Raw genomic sequence first — 20,989 nt, forward strand, 5'->3', positions numbered from 1 at the left:
GCAGTGAGCGAAGACACCGTATTCACTAGACGCGCCTCTGTTCATTCCAAACCATCCAGCTGGCATGGCGGAAACAGGCAATAAAGACAAAAAAAAAAAGCTGGCATGGCGGAGTGGATAGCATGTCGTCTCGCACTCCGAAGACCGGGGTTCGATTCCCGAGCTCGACGAATTTCTTACTCGGTTTTATTTATTTATATGGCCTGACTAGAAAAGTTAATTAGCCTAATTAGGAAATTAAGCAACTAACTAAGCTCAGTCCCACTTACTTGGAGCATCACTATATGATCCCTTCAATTGGTTGCATGGTTACTAGCCAAAATACAATTGGCCCCGTTTGAAATTGGCGCACTGTGACGTCACGACCGTTTCCACCAACTGAAAAGCGTGACATTTCTGTCGACAACTGCTGCTTACAACGATGAGACATTAAAGGCTTTCGCCTTAAAAAAGGAATCCTTAGCTTGCGTGATCTTGTCTCTTAATAGACTGCCTAGCATGCTCTCATTAGACTCATTCCGATTACGTGAACGCCGCATTCGCTTTAGCTTAAGTTTAGTGTGGATAATATCCCGCGTAATCCATGGGTTATGTTTTTTTTCTACATTGTCAGGCAATCGAGGCATATCTTTTTAAACATACACCATAACACATTTACATTCTCCTCAGCCCTAAAGCTGTTAAGTTTGGTCTCTAGAAAATCCAAAATTCCTACATCATCAGCTCTGTTAATATTTTTCACAACAATGGGACGCTTTTTGCTGTCAACGTAAACTGATAAGGAAAAAAAACAGGAAACAAGATTATGATCAGATACACCCTTCAAAACATCAACAGAAATACACTTAAGGGCAGAACTAATGAACACTAGGTCAAGAATGTGGGATGCAGAGGCACAGATCCTGGTTGGTCTGTCAACAATCTGGGTCAGATTACACGTGAAGGCAGTGTCCAAAAGGAGCTCAGAATGACCAGAATTGGCACCCATAATACACATGTGGATCCAATCTATATCAGGCAAGTTGAAATCGCCACCTAAAATAAACTTCACTCGGTCGCCCCGGAAGCGTTGAACATAGTCACACAGCTCTTCAAGAAAGGCGACATCCGCGTTAGGAGGTCGATATACTACACCTAATACAATAGTGTTGCCACAGAAGTCTATCTTACAGAAAAGACTTTCATGGCTTGGAATACCCGGTAGCATCACAGCATTGGATTGGATTGGAATAAACTTTATTTGTGCCTGCAGTTGGACGCTCGCGCGCCCCGACGAGGGCCTACGTCGTCTACGAGGCTGCCGTTACTCGGCGCGGGTCTCCGCTCGCCGTTGCCGGCTCGCTGGATCCCTGCCTTTCGAGCACCCCGAGGACCTGCTGGACGGCCCATAGCTGTTGGTCATGGTCGTTGCTCTTCGCGGCTGCCTCCAGCCGCGGCGGGATTGTTCCTGATCTTGCTTCCTTTGGATTTTTGATGCAGTCCCACAGGATGTGCGTGTGATCTGCCGGCTCCCTCCGGCAGACTCTACACGTATCGGTCGGGTAGGTCTCGGGGTACATGCGATGCATCAGTCTCGGGCTCGGTAGCGATCCGGTCTGGAGCTGTCTCAGTAGTACCGCCTCCGCTCGACTCAGCCTCGGGTGCGGGGGTGGGAGAGTCCTGCGAGCCAGGCGGTAGGCCTTCGTGATTTCGCTGTAGTCGGTCATGCGGTCCTTGGCTCCGAACCACGTCGGACGGTGTGTTGCCGGGGCGCGGTTGGTTAGCGCTCGCGCCGCTGCATGTGCCGTCTCATTGTGGTTCGCACTGCGTTCCGACGCGTCGCCCGCGTGCGCCGGAAACCACTTGATTCTTACTCTTCTGTCTTGCAGTTTAGTCGCTCGTAGTACGCGCTCGGCCTCCCTGCAGACTTGGCCTTTGGCGAAGTTTCGCACCGCCTGTCTCGAGTCACTCAGCACCGTGTAGCAGTCTGCGTCGGCAATGGCCAGGGCGATGGCCACCTCCTCCGCTTGTTCCGCTCCGGCGCCTCTCACGCTCGCTGCCGTCCTCGTGGCGCCGGTCGACGCCTCTATGACGACCGCTGCGAAGGCGTTCCGTTGGTATTCGGCCGCGTCCACGTACCGCGCGTGCTCGTCGTTGGCGTGCAGGTCGATGAGAGCCTTGGCCCTCGCCGCTCTTCTTTCCTTGTTATACTCGGGGTTCATGTTCTTGGGTATGGGGTCGATTCTGGTCTGGCGTCGGACCTCTTCGGGGACGGGGAGCTTCGTCTGCGCGTCGTTCGAGTGTCCTATTCCCAGGTCGTTCAGTATCTTCCTCCCGGCTTTGGTCGTGGACAGCCGCTCCAGTTGAGAGGTCCGTTGCGCTTCGGCTATTTCTTCGAGCGTGTTGTGGATCCCGAGTGGTAAGAGGCGGGTCGTGCTCGTGGACTCGGACAGGCCCAGCGCCGCCTTGTACGCTCTCCTGATGATTACATTAATTTTGTTGCGTTCGTGTTGCAGCCATCTATGGTAGGCTGCAACGTACGCGACGTGGCTGATGATGAAGGATTGGACGAGCCTGATTAGGCTCTCCTCTCTCATGCCAGCCTTCCGGGAAGTGACTCTTTTGAGGAGTCGCATAGCGTTGGCCGCTTTTGCCGTGAGACGGGCGATGGTTTCGCCGTTTCTTCCATGCTTTTCGATGACCATGCCTAGGATCCTGATTTTGCTGACCTCGGGGATCACGTTGCCGGATTTGGTTACGATTCTGATTTTTTCGCATTCGCGTTGTCTGGTCATGCATCTGCCATTGTTGGTAGGTGGGAGTATGAGGAGCTCCGATTTGCTCGGCGAACATCTCAAGCCGGTGCCTTCCAGGTGGTCTTCTATCGCGTCGACGGCTGCTTGCAGAGCGCCCTCGATGTGGGCGTCACTGCCGCCGGTCACCCACAGTGTGATATCGTCCGCGTAGATGGTGTGCCTGACGTCTTCGATGTCCGCGAGCTTCTCGGCCACTCTGATCATTACCAGGTTGAACAGCATCGGCGAAATGACCGATCCCTGCGGTGTGCCGGTGCTCCCGAGCTTCTTCTCTTGCGTTTGTAGGTCGCCTGCTCGTAGCTGGGCGGTCCTGTCCGTGAGGAAGTCCTTGATGTAGTTGTAGGATCTTTCGCCCATGTTGAGCTTAGAGACTTGGGACAGAATCGCCGAGTGTTTCACATTATCAAAGGCGCTCTTTAGGTCGAGACCCAGGATTGCCTTGTTGTCGCGGGCGCTGCCGCCATTGTCTATGATTTGGTATTTGAGCTGCAGCATCGCGTCCTGCGTGCTGAGGTGCTGTCTAAAGCCGATCACCGTGGCCGGATACAGCCCCTCTCGTTCCAGGTAGTCTTGCCACCTGTTGAGCAGGACGTGCTCCAGCACCTTGCCCACGCAGGACGTGAGCGAGATGGGCCGAAGGTTGTCCGTGTCCGGTGGCTTCCCCGGCTTGGGTATCAGGATAGTCTTGGCTGTCTTCCACTGCTTTGGTAGCGCGGCCGCTCTCCAGCACTTGTTGAAGTATTTTGCGAGGTTCTCAATCGAGCCGTCGTCGAGGTTCTTGAGCGCCTTGTTCGTGACGAGGTCCGGGCCAGCTGCCGACCGGCTGTTGAGGGCGTGCAGGGCCGCGCGGACCTCCTCGACGTCGATGTCACGATCGAGCTTCGCGTTGGGTAGGCCGCCGTACGGCGCGTGTTGTTCGGTGGGCGTAGTGGGCAGGTATTTGTCATTGATGCGCCTGGTGACTGCATCAGCACCCAGTACCGAGACAGCCCGATGTATGAGCTTGGCGAGTCTATCCCTTTGGTGCGACTTGGTCTTGGTTTCGTTGAGCAGGTGCCGCAGCAGGTTCCACGTCTTCCCGCTATGCATCTGCCCGTCTGCCGCGTTGCAGATCTCGTTCCACTGTTGCGTGCATAGAGCGCGGCAGTGCTCCTCGATCGCTCGGTTGACCTCCGCCACCTTCTTTCTGAGTCTGCGGTTGAGCCGTTGGTTCTTCCAGCGACTGAGTATCGACTGCTTGGCTTCGATGAGATGCGCCAGCCGGCTGTCTACTTTATCAATCGCAGCGTCCGTTTCAATTTCTTTGGTCGCGTCGCGTACGCTCTTGGTGATTTCGGCCGTCCACGTCTCTATGTCTTCGATCTCGCCGTCAGCGTCTGTCTTCTGGCTTCTGGCGTCTCGGAAGGCATCCCAGTCTACCCATCTGTGTGTTTTGATGCTGGTGTCGTTGTGTTCCGGTATGCTGATTTCCACGATGGTGTGGTCGCTGCCGAGGTCGGTTCCCGTGTTTCGCCAGGTGATCGCGCCCCGGACGTCGTTCTTGACGAACGTGAGGTCCGGAGTGGTGTCCCGGGACACAGAGTTACCGATTCTCGTCGGGTGCGTCGGGTCCGTGATGAGGGTAAAGTCGAGCTCCATGGCGTCTTGGTACAGGTCGCGGCCCTTTGCTGTGTACTTGTTGTAGCCCCAGGCTGGGTTCATCGCGTTGAAGTCGCCGCAGACGATTAGCGTGTTGCGGCCTGCCGCGGTGCTAGCTCTGTGTAGTATTGTTTTGAATCTCTGTTTTCTCTGCGATGGGTTGCTGTATATGTTGAGCAGAAAAATGCTTCCTTTTCTCTTCTTGCCCGGGATGATTTCGGTGAGTGTGTGCTCGATCTTGATATTGCTTTGCAGCTCGTGCTCAACGAACGTGATTCCTTTCCTGACCAGGGTGCACAGGCCTCTCCCATCGGGCTGGCCCTTGTGCACTCTGTAGCCGGGCAGGGACGGTGCGTCGGTGAGCGTTTCTTGTAATAGGATCACGTCTGATTTGCGCGCGGCATGTGCGATGTGCTGTTGGATGACTGCCTTCTTCCTTCCGAGGCCGCGACAGTTCCACTGCCACGCTGTTACGGCTGCTGCTGTTGTTGCGTTGGCAGCCATGGTTGCGTTGGTGTGTACGCGGTTCCCTGGTTGGGTGGGTGTTGCGCGAAGAGGGGCGCAAACGTCGGGTGGCTCACTATCGGCTGTAGGGTCCTTTCGATGTAGGCGAATCTGTTCGTGTTCTCGGCTTGGTAGATCTCCATTGTTTGTTTCATTGCTGTCACTGCTGCGATGTTCGCCGTGATTAATTGTTCGAGTTTGGTGAACGTCGCTTCGAATTTGGCCTCGGGGTTGTCGATTCGATTGTTCTCTGATTGCTTGCGCGTGGCCTCGACGGCTCGCTTCTTAGGTGCCGGTTCCTCTACGGCTGTCTCCTGGGTGTTCATGGTTGTTTCGTCGGTCGTGCTTGTGCTTGGCGTGAGTCTCTGTGGAGGCTCGTTGTTGCATTGCAGCAACTTACGGATCTCGGCGATCTCTCTCGTGAGACTGTTGATGGTCGTGCGCAGCGCCGCGTTCTCTTGTCTTAATGTCTCGTTGGCTTCTCGCATCTTGTTTATATCGTCTTTCTTCGTGGCTTCGGTGATTTTATGCGCGTTCCTTATATTGTTCCCTTTAGCTGCGTCAGCCCAGCTGACTCGCTCACGTGATGGTGACCTTTTCCTACTGAGGCTTCTCTTGCAGCTGCTGTCTCTGGAATTTGGCGCGCGGTTCTCAGATGGAGTCCTTGACTTTCCCGCAGCTGGCGGCTTGTCGAGTGGCGGGAAATCGCTCTCCGACAGCAGCTGGCGTTCGGCCTGTCGGCGCTCCCATTGTCGCTTGCGCACTACGTAGGGGATCTTGTATTTCGCCTTGCACGTTCGGTCTCCGGTCGGGTGTTCGTCCCCGCACAGCTTACATTTAGGGGTACAGCGATGGTCTTCTTTGGGGTTGGCGAGTCCGCAGGCCAGGCACGTCTTGATATTGGGGGTCGGGCACACGTCCTTTCGGTGTCCCACTCGGCCGCACTGCTTGCAAACGTCGATCTGTTTCCTGTAGAGGCGGCACGGTATCAGGGTGACTCCGTATCGGACGAAGTTCGGTACCTTGGGTCCCTGGAACACCACGATCGCGGTGGTCGTGCTGCCGATCCTCTTTGCGCCCACTGCTAGCGGGTTTCTCTCGTTGACGATGTTCCTATCTATCTCTTCGGTGCTCGCATCGATGGGGATGCCTCTGATGATGCCCTTTACGGTGTCGTGAGGAGCCGTGCGATATGCGCTGACTTCGTAGGAGTTGTCTTGAATATAGATTTCCTGGATTTTAGCGTACCTAGCCGCGTTGTCTTCGTTCGGTGTACTGACGACCATGATGTTCTGTTGCGTGTTGGGGCAGATTGTGTCCGCGGCGCTTTCCTCGCTCGTGATCTTGGCCGCGGCGAGTATGGCCGCAGCGACAGTGGTGGTGCCGGTCTTGACGATGTCCAGTCCCCCTCTGGGTCTGACGACTATCTTGCTCTCTTCCAGTGGCATGGCCGGCATGCGTGCTGCCTTGATGGCCGAGGCTCTGACGTTCTTGTGGAATTTCGATTTCGGGCTTGTTTGACTCCCGCCGGGTCCGTCAGGCTTGCCGCCGTCGGGGGTCCGCTGGCGCAGCCTCGACATGCGTTCCCCCGCGAGCGTCCATCCGGCGTCGTTGTGGTATTCCTCTGGTGATATCTCTTTGCCTTGAACTTGAACGCACATTTGGTTGTCCACGATCATTGTAGACGTAGCGGACGCCTCCCTCGTCGTAACGGACGCCTCCATCTCGGCCGCCGCCGAGGAGTACGGTTGAACTTGAACGCACATTTGGTTGTCCACGATCATTGTAGACGTAGCGGACGCCTCCCTCGTCGCAACGGACGCCTCCATCTCGGCCGCCGCCGAGGAGTGCGGCAGGCGGCGACCGGTGCGACGGTGCTGGGCCTAGCGTCCGCGGGACAAGCTTAGGCCTAGCACTCTTTCACACGGCAGCGGTAGAAAAAGTCACAAAATTTGGCAAAGAAAAACGCACCTCTAGGGTCAGCTGGTATCGGTCGATGCCGCTCGCCTTCACGGACACATTGGTGCAAGGAAAACTTTGTTTCGAGGCAATTAGCACTGCGTAATTGGTTAGCAGTGACAGAGCCGATGTGAACACGTCTGCTCCGGCGGCATGGAGCCAGCGTTCCTCAGCATCACAGCAGATATACTTTCCTTAAGTACTATCGCGACTCCTCCGCCACGTGTCGGTCTGTCGCATCGCAATATTCTGTAGGCGGGGGGAACAATTAAGCTATCAGGGATTTCAGAATGAAGCCATGTTTCTGTCAGAAACGTAATGTGCGGGTCCAGGTCGTAAAGAAGTCCTTCGAATTCGGCTGTCTTATTTCCGATGCTTTGAGCGTTGAAGCAAACGAGTCGCAACGGTCTGACATTATCACCTGGTCATTTATAAGTCTTTCGCTTCTGATTCCGTGTGACAACACGAGTCGGTGATGTGGCAGCATTCGCACTGGCAGAATCTTCGCCTTCGGAATCATCTTTGCGCTCATTTAAAACGGCAAGTTTCCGTCTTTCATTCCTTTCTTCGTCCCAGATGTATGTGTCACCGTTGAAAACTAGCTTATCAAATTTTAGGTGTGCCTTATCCACAGGTTTGCAATTATCTTTAACAGTAGACCACAGCAGTTTCCGCACTTTTTGAATTTTAAGCGGGTAGTCCTCAGATAATGACATTCCTGAACCTTTCAGCTTCTTCGCATTCCTAAGAACGTTCATTATTTCATTAAAATCGAAGAACCGCATTATCACTGGTCGATTCTTTTCTTCTACTTGCCTGCCAAAGCGGTGTATGCGTTCAACGCTCCCCACCATAATACCTAGTTTTTTTTTTCGAACACTTCTGTTAACACAGCAGTGTTAACAGAAGTTCCGCCCAAGCCAGGCAAGCCGCTTCACCATACTAATCTCCGACCCCTCTCTCATACTTCATGTGTAGGCAAGCTCTTCGAGCATGTCATTCAGACGCCACTCAGCATTTACTTCGAGGATAATGACCTCCTCCCTAACAGCATGTTTGGTTATCGACCAGGATTGACAGCGAAGGATGTATTCCAACATCAGATATTGGAACCCAAAACAAAGGATACGAGGGCCATATCAGGAGTAGACCTCAATAAGGCCTTTGATCACGTTACCCACGTGGCTATCCTAACGAACCTGTAATCCCTGGAAATTGGACAGCGCATGTACAACTACATTCACGATTTCCTCAGTAATCGTACAGCCCATCTCTCATTCGGCCCGCATTCCTTAAGCGACATCACCATCGGTGCACGAGGCACCCCACAGGGAGCGGTCCTCACCCCGATTCTCTTTAACATAGCCATGATGGGATTACCTAAATTACTCAATTCGATAACAAACCTACATTTCAGCTTCTATGCCGATGACATTACACTCTGGACATGCCCAGGTAGCGACCCGAAGATACAACACCGCTTACAAACAGCACTAAATATCATTTGCACGTACGTCAATGATAAAGAGATCTCATGCTCCCCCACGAAATCGCAACTTTTCATATACAAGACGCGCCGAACGTCTGGCACACCATCCAATATTCAGCTCGTTTGGTGCAAGGAGCCGATTCCCACAGTCCCAAAGATTCGCATACTGGGAATGTTTGTCACTACTTCTGGCTCTCACAGTGGCACGATCCAAGCACTCCAAACTCACACACAATAGGCAACCAGGTTCATCAAACGTGTGGCACACAGAAAATCGTGCCTACGGGAACTAATCACGCTTCGACTAACACAGGCTTACATCGCCAGTAGAATAACATACGCACTACCATATCTCCCCCTCTTGGCGATAGATAGAGACCGCTTAGACGGCCTCATTAGGAGTAGTACGCGCACAGCTTTACGCCTTCTCCCATGCGCTTCCACAGAGCGCCTCCTTCTACTATGGATACATAACACCTTCGAGGAACTCTGTGACGCCATCAAAATGGCACAATTAGCGAGACTCACACGCACCCCTGCAGGACGGGCTCTGCTGCAGTCTCTTCGCATATCGCCCGTCGGCGTTATACCCGGCACTGACACAATCCCTACTCCCATAAGAGCTGCAGTTCAGATACCTCCCTTCCTAAACACACGCACCCGGAGCGCGATCAAAGCCGCAGGGAGGCCCGGGCCTTTGCACTACACAGAGCTTACGGATAGGATCCCAGTATCTGTACCGGCTCACTTCCACACCTCAGTGCCCAAACTGTCCACACGCATATGCAGACATGGGACACTGCCTTACACAGTGCCACGCAGCCTTCCAGTCCCCCGCCTATCCTTTCCGCCCCCCCCCCCCCCCCCCCCACCGTGGCCCATGTGGCTTGCCTCCCTTTATCTGAACCTGCTACGCGCCCTCGTCACCTTGGCCCAGGACCTATTGAACACCTAACATAAACGCTGTTAAGTGTCACACCACCACCACCACTCATGTTCCGCCCGATCTTCTCCTGTAGGGAGCCTGCTCGTCCAGCACAGACCGAAAATACTAGCAACGGCTTTTTGAGCGGGCGCGCGACTGAACGGAGTGCTGGACTATGAACACTACCCGAAGAGGATGATGACCAACTGCCAACTTACCTTTGGTTAAACAAAAGCTTTCCTCCGCCTCCTCTGAGCTAGAATGCGCACACTGTGGCATAGAGGTGGACCGGTACCACATCGTAAGGGCCGTCCAAGACAACACAGCAATAGAAATGATAAAACAGCTGAAGATTAAGCGATCATCACTATCGCGTCACACCTTAAAGCCAAAGCTTAAGTGTCCCCTCCAGTTCTTCCTCTGCACCAGGGACGCAAAGTGAAGACAACGAAGGAATGTTATAAGGACGCAGTGTCACGCTTTTATTAAACATCCTACAGGTCAGGTGTTCAACAGGCCTTGGGATACGGTGTGTCGAGGGCGCGTTGCAAACTCAGGTCCCGAGACGCAAGCTAGATCGGCTGCAGAAGGGGGGGGGGGGGGGGGGGCGGAGGGGGGCGCTATGGTATTGTGTAACTCAGTTTAATATCTGGGTGTAGTGCATAGTGGGGCGTGCGTGGCACGCGCGTACGTGAGCGTGTGCGTGTGCGGGATACGAGTTTACTGGCACCAAAAAGGTTTGGCTGGCGTAAGAAATGTTTCAGATGAAAGATGAAAGCTTCACGGATTGATAGGTACATTTGAGACGGGACTATCACCTAATCATTATTCGTGTGAAATATTCGTGGCCAGTGTGCGAGCCCTGACCGCGTCCACAACCGACGGGCTCGTCCACCAAATTGCCGGCGTCCCGTTTTGAGGGCGACATCTCCGGCAGATCTACTAGGAGAGGGGAAAGCCGTGTTGTGAAATGTACGCAGAGCTGCCTGCGAGGGACGGAGTGGAGGGAGGGGGTGTTATGGTGGCGGTGAAGAGTTTGGTGGCCTCAGCGACTCCGTGGATTTCTTTGGCTATAAGTTGAGCAGGGAGGAATACGGAACAGTCGTGCGAGTTCCTGCCGGATGCAGGGATAAACGGTTAGAGGGGCAAGGCTGCAGTGAAACTAGCGTTTTCCGTGTGGTAGATGCCTGTGTAGGTCACTGCCACTGTGTCCCTGGGTAGTTTTCGGTTCTACGGCAGCGGCCTGCGTGTATGTGGTCGTGTTACGTGGAATGGGTGCGAGACACATGCTAGTGATACAGATGCGAGACTGCAGTAGGTCAGGAAAGCAATGGGTTCGTAAGCGGTGTGGGAATGTCCACCGGCCAGTCAGTGAGTAGGACAGCCGGATGATTTGTTCTTCCTGATGTAGGCTGCGAGGGGCTTGGAGGGTACGGAAGAGGCCTGTTCTCTACAAGGTGTCTGTGAACACCTCAGGAGCTAGTCCTATAGAGTTGTTTTGTGCCTGCTGAGGGGAAGTAAAGAACGTATAAGACTTTGTTTAGGGTGAGCACTTGAGAATGGAGACTGGAATGTTTTTCGGAGGCGCCAGCATATGTTGAGACTACGTAGCGATGTGCCTGCTTGATGGAGTGCATGTGTATATGGCCTGGTGGATGGTTGAAGTGCCGGAGGTAAGCGGCATCGCTAGAACCGGGCAATATTCGACACGGCGGATGCGCTGTACAGCCAGGGTGAGCGAGACGGAGGCGTTCAGTGTCCGTTGATATTTTCTGCGACCTGCGAGTATAATACCTTTGTCAAACGGGCGTTTACGAACTCGATTTGTATCGGAGTTTTCGAGCACGATCGAAGCGTCCAGTGCTACACGGGCATTTTCTGTGCTCATTAATGTGTGTATGTGCGTTGGGAGGCGCCACATATTCCGCAGACATCTGTAGGAGGCTGACGTCCGGCAACACTGCGCAGCTAAATGCAGCGCTAGCCAAATCAGCCACGCTGTGTTGGCGGCGGTTTCCGGCGAGAACTTTGTTGTGGTTAGCGTATACTCGTGGTCGCAGCATTCACAGGTATTGGCGTTGCGACTACTATGAGCCTGAAGAGCAAGTTTGATGTGGTGTTGGTGGCTGCAGCTGACCTCGAAACAAAGGATGAAGCCAGCGAGGGGAAAAACTGACAACGGAAAAAGGCGGCTGCTTTTTACGAGTTGCTTATGTGCAGCCGCTGTATCTGTGTGCAACAGGACAGTGCAACGTGAAAGATGGTGTGAACAAAAAGAGCGTTGGTTTGAAAGCATGTTGTTTAAAAATAATTAAAGGAGAACCGTGTTCTCACGAATGCTTTCCGTGCGTCACAAAAAAAAAGCAAAACACTGAGGCAACATACGAGTATCGAGCGTTACCAATATGGAAGGAATATTGCGTCATTAGACATCGCTATTTCCAGTAAAAATTATTCATTTCATATAAATGATATGAAATCGATTGCGCTACAGAACGCGCATTCAGCACTGCAAATTCCTGTCGTTTAATCCCGCGTTACTCAAGTTTGGTAGCCGTTTGTTGGGGTTTTATTTTATTTTATTGCTTAATCAGGCACGGGCATTGTGGAGCTGACGGTTGAGGGTGCTGCAGCGAGCGGCCAACGACAGTGTCCACCTGGCTGCGTCTGGTTGCGGTCGCATGGCCACAGCCTCAATTCTGCTGCGTGAAAGAAATGAGACATATTAGAAAATAGAAAGAAAAAGGCGATAATGAGCAACGCCTTCGCATATATGAGTGGTTAGAAATAAAAAAATAAATATAAGCAGTTAGAGCACAAATTTATAGCAGCACCATATTGCGGCTCTCTAAACGGATAAAGATACAGATGACAGCACGGCATGCTGGCACCCAGTTACGGCTACGAAGGGAGCGCCTCCCCAATGAGATATGAAACATCAAAGGCACTAGATCATGCAACGCTTGGCGTGAATCTTCTGGTGTCTTCGCTATTTCTGCGTTTTAAAGAAAACTAAAACAGCGACCTGTCATGTTTACAGTGCAAATTGCAGTAATAAAATTCCTCCAAGCAGTCCTTCAAAAAAAGATACTGATCGAGACGTGTGATTTTTGTTAGTAAAACTGAATTTTGTGGCCCTGCATGGTTTTGTTAACGTTCGTTCAGCAGCAAGAGATTCGTTTGGTTTATTAGGGTTCAACGTCCCAAACAGACTCAGGCTATGAGGGACGCCGTAGTGAAGGGCTCCGGAAATTTCGACCACCTGAAGTTCATTAACGTGCACTGACATCGCACAGTACACGGGCCTCTGGCATTTCTCCTCCAAGAAATTCAACCGCCGCGACCGGGATCGAACCCGCGTCTTTCGGGCCAGCAGCCGAGTGCCATAACCAATGAGCCACCCAGGAGGGTTCGGCAGCAAAGGAGTATTTTACTTCTGAGAAGATTATATTTCAAACGGAAACGCTTTGCTCGCCGCTTGATGGTAAGAAAGCCTAGGAGCAACGCCAAGGGTTTGAAAGCAGCTGGTGAGCACCAATTAACAGCACATATTTTGAAGGGCGAAGGGGAGATTGTGCAAGAGAAACTAGGCACACTGTATACCAAATGCCTAATGACCTCGGGCGTATCAGACCCTTGTGAGAAAGCTAACGCCATGATACCTATGAAAGGAGACGTAAAAGATACAAATTACACAGCGATCAGCCTACTCTCCATTGCCTATAAACTATCTGTGGTTTATGGTGGTTCAAAAGTCGCAAAGCACTCAGGCTATGAGGAACGCTGTTGTGAAAGGCATCAGATATTTCGACCTGAGATTCGAGAAATTTGGGGTTCTTTACTGAGGCAAGGACTAATACAGTCAGGACAACCTTAGACTTCATTCAAATGATGAGGCGGGCTTTCGTAAAGGAGACTCGACAATAGGACATATTCAGGCCATCAATGAAGTGAAAAGAGAAATGTGCAGAACATAACCAAACACTATATATAGCCTTCATAAATTACCAGAGAGTACGTGACTCAATCGAAACCTCCGCAGTAATGCAGACACTGCGGAATCAGGGCGTAGAAAAGCCTCATGTAAAATTGTATATAAACGAATGCGCAGCTGCCATAGTCCTCCATAAAGTCAATAAAATTCCAACAAGGAAGAGCGTAAGGCAGGCAGACACAATCTCGCCAATGCTTTTCACCGCCTTTTTACAGGAAGTATGCAGAGGCCTGGATTGGAACAGCTGGGGATGAGATTGAACGAAGAATACCTTAGTAATCTGTGGTTCGTTGATGGCACTGTCTTCCTAAGTCACTCAGGAGATGAACTGCAGAGAACGAGCAAAGAGTTAGACAGGCATGTTAAAAAAAACACTCGTGAATGCAGTACGACACAGCCACACTCCATCACTGTCGTGCTCTTCCTTCAACATAGCTTTGCCTGCATTCGAGTTTGATTCTCACCTGCTGCAACTCTTGTAGGTCAGCTATGACTGTTCTTCGTGCAGTGTCTGTCGGTCTCCTGTCGTAGCTTGCAGATGTCTGGTCCTTTTTCCTGCTGCATTCGACCATCCGCAAAACAATCAGTCCAGATTTAATTTGGGACTAAGTTTTCACATTAAAGAACAACGGTTTGCGACTACAGCACCCCAAAGTACTGCACACAAATTTTTCCCTTGCCATGTGGCAGATATGAGAGCAGTTTTTTTTTCGGGGTAGTGGGCAGTAGGATGATGACTATAGCATGCAATGATGCACATATAAACCCTGTGTAGCATTGTCGGTTTTCTTAATGGTAAAGATTATGCATATGCCATGATCACACATTGTTCTGTACAAAAGCAATTGTCACGTGTTCAGCACATGCTCCTGCAGCTGCAACAATGGCGCAGAGGATGCATACGAGTTCACAGGCTGCTGAAAACCTATACAATGCTAAGCATCTCCTAGATAAGAAAAGGGGCTACATCACACATGGAGAATCCTAATGGTTCTTTTTTCCCCGTCACCAAGTGGCTACGTGTAGCTGCCAAATGCTCTTTGGACTGCTTGGCTAACACAAGGTCCAGTTCTCTATGTGGTCTTTTAAAGAAGCCACTGTGACTAGTGACGTCACATGTTGGCCCCTGACAAATAGAACAGCGAAAATAAGATATCAAGACATAGAGTCGGGGGTAATTACGCTAGGGAATAGGGGCACCCCGCAAGGATCGGTCTTATCCCCGCTTCTATTTAACCTTGCTGTGAGAGGTCTCCCGGAAAAGCTCAAAAAGATTGGCAGCATACACTTTAGTATGTATGCTGATGACGTAAATATCTAGGTCAATCAGGGCAGCGATGCCGAAATAGAGCATAAACTACAGGAGACAGCGGACGTAGTGGTAAACTACGCAGCGAATAGAGGGCTAGCGTGCTCACCAGAGAAATCCGAGCTTCTGGTGTATAACCCTAAGCACTTGAGACTCAAACAGAGTAACACTTCGACATCACGGTCGGAGGAAACCTCGTGCCGATGGTGGATAGGATTAGAATATTAGGACTGCATATTAAGAGCGACGGATACAACGGGGAAACCCTGAAGAAGCTCGAGGGATATGCGGCCCAAGCCATCGGGATATTTAGAAGAATAGCACTCAAAGGACGAGGGCTAAGAGAGAAAAGCTTGATCAAGTTGGTGAAAGCATACGTTATCAGCCGGATAAGCTATGCTACACCCTACTTGAAGATCCGCGCCTCAGAACGGGATAAACTAGACACGATCATAAGGAGATGCTACAAACGGGCTCTAGGCCTGCCCATAAGCACCTCCACGGAAAGACTCCTAGACATGGGTATTCACAATACATGGAGAGAAATTGCTGAAGCCACGAGACCGGCGCAGCGAGACAGATTAAGCCAATCAAACACAGGAAGGGCGATTCTAAGCATGGTAGGACTCCAGACGGAAAGGGGTATTCTAGTAAAGCGGGACATCCCAAGGGACATCAGAGAAAAGATCAGGGTAGATCCTTTGCCCAGAAACATGCACCCTACATTTCCCAAAGAAAGGAGGGGAAAGAGAGCTGAGGCGCTCACCAAACGCTTCGGCGAAATGAATGAGAAAGCAGTGGCCTACACGGATGCGGCTAGCGGGAAACTGGGAGCAGCGGTGGCAACGGTCGTTAGTGGCCGGGGTACAGCTGTCTCTTCCGCAACCATACGCAGCCGAAATCCAGAGTCGGCTGAAGAAGTTGCAATAGCGCTCGCTTGCGTGGGAACGGAGGCACAATACATAATTAGCGATAGCAAGACTGCTATCCAAAATTATGTCCGAGGCAGAATAACACAGGAAGCACTGCGAATCCTAGAGGGACGCAGAATAAATAGAATAATTAGTCCCGTTTGGACACGAGCTCACGAGACAGTTCCACGAAACGAGGCGGCAAACGCCCTGGTTCGAGATCTCTACTTCCGAGCCGCGGCAGGACCGCCCGATAACAAGGAACAGGACGAGAGACTGATAACTTACACAGAAATAGTGGAAAATTACAAACTACACAGGAGACTCTTTCCTTCCCCGGACAAAGAGCTCGCTAACACAGAGGCTACGGTTTGGAGGAGACTAACAAGCTAAAAATTTCATACACCCAGTGCGGGCATCGCATGTCTTAAAAAATGAGGATATTGATGATAAGTGTAGGACGTGCGGGGAGAGGGGGACCCTCAACCATGTGATTTCGGAATGTGCGGATTCTCCAGGGTTCCGAGAGAAAATAGACAGCAGAGAGGCCTGGGAAACCCTTCTGCAAAGCACGGACCCCGTCGTGCAGAAGAAAGCGGTCCATCTGGCGAGAGCTGCCGCGAGGAGCCAGAAGCTCCTTGCCTGTCTCTAGTCGCGGAGGTCCCGGCCCCTGCCCCTCGGCCTGCGTGCCGGAGGTAGGGAGTAGGGGTCCTCCATTCTGATGGAAAATAAAGGTTTATCAACAACATCAACAACCTGGATGGGCTGCAGTAAGGGCATTAGTGAAGGATCTTAGCAGAAAAGTGCATGCTCTTGCGACATCCAATTTACCACAACACTTCCATCACTGGTCACTGTTTTTGTTGTGGGTCTTGCATTAGCACAGCTCATTAACCACATGTATTATCACTTAGTCGATTCATGCTATGCCACAACATAGCATGAATGCAAGACAGGAAAAGCTTGAATGACATGGCTATGCTGTCATATCTTACTAGTGGCATATACTGCCAGACTTACACGTACTGAAGGCGGCAGTTTCTCAATGCTTTGCAGTATTTAATATTCCACGGTGCTTTATTACACTGACTCGGCTGTAATGTTTTTCTTTCTCATTACTATCGTGTCTGGCGCATGACGGACTCAGTTGCTTATGTACCATAAAAACCAACACATCACACTTTACTACAAGGCACAGCAAATTGTCAAAACATGTTAAATTAAGTGTATTAAGGCGGAAGCCTTTAATGCCTCATCGTTGTAAGCAGGATTTGTCGACAGAAATATCACGCTTTTCAATTGGTCGAAATGGTCGTGACGTCAGAGTGTGCGAATTTCAAACGGGGCCAATTGTACTTTGGATAGTTACCATGAAACCAATTAAAGGGATCGTATAGTGAAACTCGAGATAAGTGGGACTGAGTTTAGTTAATTGCTTAATTAACCTTTCTAGTCAGACCAGATAAATAAAACCGAGTAGGATATTGGTCGACTTGGGGAATCAAACCAGGGTCTCCGCAGTGCGAGATGAGCACGCTAACCACTCCGCCATGCCAGCTAGGTGGTTTGGAATGAACAAAGGCGCGTCCAGTGAATACGGTCTCTTCGTTCACTCCCATCTTCCTCCTTTCCCTTACGGTGAGGTTCAGGTGTCCACCGAGATTTGTGAGACAGATACATTTCCTTTCCACAAAAACCAATCTACCGACGAGCAAAGCGTAGAGCCGAACGGGCGATTGCGTTCTGTGGACTCCCTGGCAGCGTTGCAAGGCCCTGTCGCGTTCCACTCTTGCAGGTGAAGCGAAACATCTTGACCACACATCAGTGGACACAAGCAGCAACACTGCGCTTAAGGCTTTCGCCTCACCGCACTTTAGGTCACCAAAGCGCCCCGCATGAAGAGAAGGCTACAGGGGCTAAATGTCCAACTATGTCTTTCTGCCACATAGTTCAGCTGCATGACAGTGCACCTCGCCACCTGACAGGTTGCTCTCTCTGCGGTAGCTTCCGTCTGTTGCCAGTGTAGCTGGCACCACCTGTGGAAGCTTCTTGTAACAAAACAAGCCTAACCAAGTCGTAATCTAAAAAGCTGCTTTTTTCTTGATTTTCTAACGTTGAAAGTGTGGAGTTGTGTTAGAAATATGCCTTTAAAAACTCCACTGACAATACGCTATGTTTCAAGAAAAACCTAAAGCTAACAACTGCAAGCGGGGACTATATTCCACTGTATTGTACGAGAAGGCGTGTTTCGGCTCCGCACCATCCGCTCCACTGCCACAAAAATTCATCAAGAAGTAGAGGTTTGTACCTCATGCAAAACTCGTCCTAAGATACCATATTTGATGAAACCAAGATGGCCAACCACCCACTTCAAAATATCACAACCCAAAAGCGCGCGGTTTCTTGTTTTATGCTTCCACAATGTGTTCCATACCACACCTTCACCTTGCTTCACCTTGCTTCATATGCTTCATACCATAATGTGTTCCATATAGAACCCCAGGTGGTCGAAATTTCCGGAGCCCTTCACTACGGCGCCCCTCATAGCCTCAGTTGCTTCGGGACGTAAAACCCCAATAAACCAATAAACCAAAAGGCAACCTGCATAAAGCTCTTAGACATGCAACAAAACAATTGAGCTTAATGAAAATAGTGCCCAGTTGTTGAAGAAGGTTGCAAAACGAACATTATACACGCGATCTCTGAACGCCCTGCGTGAGACCAATGTTGGGTACTAGCGGACGACGCTTTGTTTGATAGCTCAACCCTCAACCGCCGCGCCGCAGGGGTGGTAACAGCAACAGCAGGCTGGCTCTTCCCTATGGGCGCGCCGAAGAGTTTCGAAACTGAAGTATATCTACAAACATCGGTTGAAACCGCATGCTGAGCAAATGACCAGTGGCAGAAATGCCGAAGCAAGCTGGAAATCTCATTCTCGAAAACAGGTACTTGCGTAAGACGAGGACAAACAAGTAAACATATAAGGCATGCATGCGCTTAACTTCCAACTGGTTCATTTCTCAGAAAGAAGGCAAAACTTATGCATGCATTATCTAGCGGCCAAAAAGCAATGGTTTTCAATGAAACGTGCAAACCTGGTCAGGGCCACTTTGAAAGAAAACTCTTCCCACTGTCAAGACATATATGCCAATTGCAAGAAATGCAATTTCTCAGTGCACATGCAAATAAAGTTCGTTACGCACTATCAAAATGCATTTTAATTCTATGCGAGTGACCAAGTGGTGTGCAAACAAATGATGGCAGCAGCAGTTCCTTTTCATGCGCCAATGAGCTGCGAGAAGTAATATAGAGGCTTATCAAGGACACGACTGCCACCTTGTGACCTTTCTGGCTCATGAACAAGAAATGGAAGAAGGAATCGTGGTGGCAGGGGAGCACAGGATGGGCAATGAATTGTCAGTATGTGATGGGAGCACTCTACTGAAACAGGTTGTCCTGTCTGCAGGTGGGTAGGTGCCAATGGTTCACCCATTTTTATCATCTGTCCCACCTTGAAAAACCGATTGCTTGATATCAAAGCTTAACACAGTATCCATAATCCACTTTGCATGGGGCACCTAAAAAATTATCATCTCAACAATCTGATAAACTGTCATCATATCATCAAGATTTGTACTGCTATCCAGGTAAGATAATCCTTTATCATTCAGTTGCTACCCAAGCAGTGCAAAATAGTTTCAAATGTCAGTGACGTTATCCTGACGTTGGATTGACAAGAAGTACACAAAATAATGTTGCCGCTTAATCTGTGTCAGCAGTCAGGCAAAGCATATGCACACCTTACACGAAAAAAAGGACCGTTTGCACACTCTGCAAAGGTGAAGGAAGCGCAGAGCAACTTTCGAAGCAATAGATCGCAAAGCGCCACTTTTTTGACAGTGCATTAATACACGCAGTTACCACATCAAGCATTTCCACGGCGATCAAATCAACAATCAATCATGTACGAGCAACTGCCACACAGAAACATTAAGAACCAGAAAATGTCATCACGCTGCGCACACATAAAGATGAGAGCGACTTTCAGTGAGCTTCACGATGCCTTCATGACCCCCCTCATGTTGCCTTCAGTTTAGAGCCAGCGACACATTCCAGCTGAGTAAAGTTAATGTGACGTAATTCTGAAACATCGTAACGTACCTCGGGCACTGTTACAGACACATCACATTTTGTTGCGCAAAGTTGCATGGCAGTTGTTACAGGCAATGGTGAGGCAACATTTTGCATTAGTTGGATAACTCCGCCATTGTACCCATCTTCAATTACAACTCGGATGGTTACTCAGACTTTTAGTTTCCTTTACACATGTTAATAAACGTCTCTTACCTTTAGGCTTTCGTAGCAGTTATTCATACTCAAGAATTAGTGTCCGAGGAAAGGCCCCCAGAATTCTCCAGTAGCACACCATAGACTTTTCAGCTCACCTAAAGCGGACTGAACAAAATAAACGAGACTAATTTTAGTGTCTAACACAGAAAGTCCCATGAACATGCATGAAGAAATCTGCAAAAATGAGAGATGTGCAATCTGCAAAGTGAGGTTGGTTGGTTTATGGGGTTTAACGTCCCAAAGCGACTAAGGCTATGAGAGACGCCGTAGTGGTGGGCTCCGGAAATTTCGACCACCTGGGGTTCTTTAACGTGCACTGACATCGCACAGTACACGGGCCTCTAGAATTTCTCCTCCAAACAAATTCAACCGCCGTAGCCAGAGACCACAAAGTTACTGCATTGTCCCTGCAGTTACATCAAGAGCATGGCCCACTAGACATAAAATAGAACAATACTGAGCAGCTCAGAGCCAGTTCAGTTCTTTTCTTGCCCTGCTGTTCAAATAGATAGTTGCAATCAGTGGTATCAGTTCCTGATTTCACAACGAACAAGTGTGACACAATGTCATGGCAACCATATGAATTTCTTGTAGTTTTGCCAACTCCACAGGGATGTCAGCTGTTGTTTCTTTCCAACTGACTATAGTGTAGGTTTCTTCACATACTTCATAATTTTGTGCAGACACTAAAGAAACGGTTTCATGAGCCAAGCCACATGCCCACACACACATATATAAAAAGGGTATTAAAATTACATCACCTGCGTGGCACGCCTATGCAGCCAACCATGCCACACAACAAAATGGCAGTCACATCACATCATGGCCACATGAGTGAGACAATCCTATTGTCTGGCAAATCCAGTAATGACCCCAACCACAAGCCATGGCAGACGGGACTTTTGTTGGCACCCTTTGACGCATCTATTAGAGAAGCTGGGTGCGCTGACCCATACCCACCTTCCCTTTGTGCAGCATCTTTTGGGCCCACAAGCACTCCTCAGTTGAGGGTTTTTAGTTTAGAACCTTGCAACAGTAATGGCAGCTGGTAGTTACAAGGTTGCCAGGCAGGAGCCTCCTGACACTCACCAAATCGGATTGTGAATAGGATGTGC

At 50.2% G+C, this 20,989-nt stretch overlaps 1 protein-coding gene and 1 pseudogene across 20 annotated transcripts in view; one reads left to right on the forward strand and one right to left on the reverse strand.

Moving 5' to 3' along the window:
* The window catches only part of LOC149332456 (uncharacterized), a 160,344-nt gene that overhangs the window by 44,569 nt on the left and 94,786 nt on the right, over positions 1 to 20,989 (reverse strand). Inside the window, exons 31-34 of one of the 20 annotated variants that reach the window (XR_016285211.1) lie at positions 19,872 to 19,979; positions 13,769 to 13,862; positions 13,576 to 13,632; positions 9,983 to 12,012 (exon numbers count right to left, since the gene is read on the reverse strand). The exons of 15 other annotated variants lie outside the window; for them this stretch is intronic. The gene's annotated coding sequence lies outside the window, so the exon portion shown is untranslated. Of the gene's footprint in view, positions 1 to 9,981; positions 12,013 to 13,575; positions 13,633 to 13,768; positions 19,980 to 20,989 lie in introns of those variants that run through there. 4 more of the 20 variants (XR_016285212.1, XR_016285213.1, XR_016285210.1 and 1 more) reach the window with 4 other exon arrangements.
* LOC149332457 (uncharacterized) lies at positions 15,132 to 16,176 on the forward strand (annotated as a pseudogene).

This window comes from Amblyomma mixtum, chromosome 8 (assembly GCF_055824585.1).
Source record: "Amblyomma mixtum isolate Tamu chromosome 8, ASM5582458v1, whole genome shotgun sequence".
Lineage (NCBI taxonomy): Eukaryota > Metazoa > Arthropoda > Arachnida > Ixodida > Ixodidae > Amblyomma > Amblyomma mixtum.